Genomic DNA, 2,168 nt, shown 5'->3' with positions numbered 1-2,168 from the left:
TCACACCAGGAGAAGGGAATGCTTGTCGAATCAGCCTTACTGCACAAGCACGTAGGACTCGTCTTGTTCCCTGTACCCATTTCCTATATTTCCAGAGAGAGAACTGACGATAGGCTGCTTTGCGTAGCTTTCCATGGAAAAATGGAATTCATCAGCTCTGATATGCACACCGTGCCTTCATGCACACTTCAAGAATGTCTCTGTCCAAGCAAATGTTATGAAATGTTCATAAAGTGATGCACTGCCGTTTCTTGCAACAGACATTTTCTTCCTCTGTTTCCATTGGCACACAAACCTGACACTGGCACTATGGTACAGGTAGGTATTTTGGAGGTGCAGGCTCTTCGGGTAGGTTGTCTGCAACTAGCTTTTTAGCGAAGTCCAAACTACCCCTGCCCAGACTCAATGATTTAACAGCAAGTCATTCTTTGTAGGGTATCCAGGGATTGAATGAATTCCTAGCAAGAAACTTCACAAAATAAAGATAATTTTCGAATAAAGATAACCTATACAAGCTTGAGATTTAACGGCTAAATGCCACCATTAAATATTTTAGAATGTGCAATACCGATGGATTTTTACACCCCCACGCCCCCCCCCCCCCCCAACCCCTATGGATGAGGCCAATCAGAATTCGACTGGTAGGAATCTTTTTCAAAGGCACCGACAAAAAGTGAAGGGTAGGAAAGGTTTTTTTCAAAGGGTTCCGACAAAAATCCGACCAGTAAGAACCTACTCGTCCATACCCAGGGTCAAATCGTGAATGGAAAGTCCCACCGCTCGGCACCATCAGGAATTTATATATTTTCCTGGCTTCTTTCTGGCTTCTTTGTGTGACTGCTACTGTTGATACCAAATCCGTAGATGAAAAATATATAAATAAACGCTAGAAGAATGGTTAAATTATTGTGATAGAACATTCATTTGTAAGCTTCTGTATCATACGGTGTTCTCATAGCTGATTTTTGCACTTGGACTTGACACAATTATTTACAAGCGTCGGCACAACTGAGGTCGACTGCTTTGCACGGACACTCTCCTCTTCCTCTCTTCCGTGCACATTGCCCTGAACAAATACAGTTGAGTCTTTCATTTTCTATTCCCTGAAAAAGAAAGAAACAATTCAGGTGTTGTAACGAAATATAAATTCAGTACCGCGGCCGCGTGCAAATTGTCATTTGAAATGTCTCACCTCTGTAGTTACGTCTAATCCTTCTTCCTCGTTGTCCTCTTCGTTAGAGTCCAGTGCTGACCCGTAAAATTTACAGCTGTGTTTGCGGCGTCTTGTAAAAGGCTGTCCATGAACCACGGATGCGGTAAACTTTTCAATACGAGTTATTAGCCAAAGAAAGTGAAAAAGACAATCTTAAATTGGCGCGCTTCGAATCGACAAGAAACAGAGGAAACCGGCGATAAGCAAAGAGCTAATAAGGAATCATTTCGTCATTTAAAAACAATAACAACGGGCGCAATGCCGAATGGGTGAAACTGGGCCTTTAAGATGCACGTCCCAGAGTCTTCGTTCCTAATAAATGTGAGTAAATTGCTCGTTACACAGAAGATTATAATTACAACAGAAGCTTGCAGCTACTTTGCCAATCCGAGGTAACTTAACCTGTAAAACTGCTCTGTTTCTTAGTCTTGTAGTTCATTTTTGCTTCTTTTATCTGTGATAAACGTTATCGCAGCTTCGCCAGCGAACCGTCGTTAAATTACTGCAAGCCTACTTGACTATCTCCCTTCCCCTCGGCAGCATTTCTACAATGTAGGTAAACTAGTAAAATACCTAAAGGTGGTTTCTGAAATCCATGTAACTGTAGCTCCAGTCAATTCTTATGTCGTTTCAGGAAGTGTGAGTCGGAGGAAATGGAAACTAAGGCAAAGCCAGTGGCTTTGTACATCTTTGAGTTCTGCGAGACCAGATACGACAGGGGGTCTTTCTTTGAAATTCACATTCTAATGAAGTCCCAACAAATTTCAACTGTGTTAGCTGGTAGTTAGCCTAGTAGTTATCATCAAGCATTTTCTGTTTCAGGAAGACGGATGCAAAGAGGCATGAAAACAGATCAAACAACTCACTCACACTATGAAATTCAAAACATTCCTCCTTCGATCGTATGTACCACACCTTTCTTAAAATGGTTTCATATGATGTTTCCTGTCTATAG

Source organism: Montipora foliosa, unplaced genomic scaffold (assembly GCF_036669935.1).
Source record: "Montipora foliosa isolate CH-2021 unplaced genomic scaffold, ASM3666993v2 scaffold_411, whole genome shotgun sequence".
NCBI classification, from domain to species: Eukaryota; Metazoa; Cnidaria; class Anthozoa; order Scleractinia; family Acroporidae; genus Montipora; species Montipora foliosa.
This window is presented reverse-complemented; position numbering follows the sequence as displayed.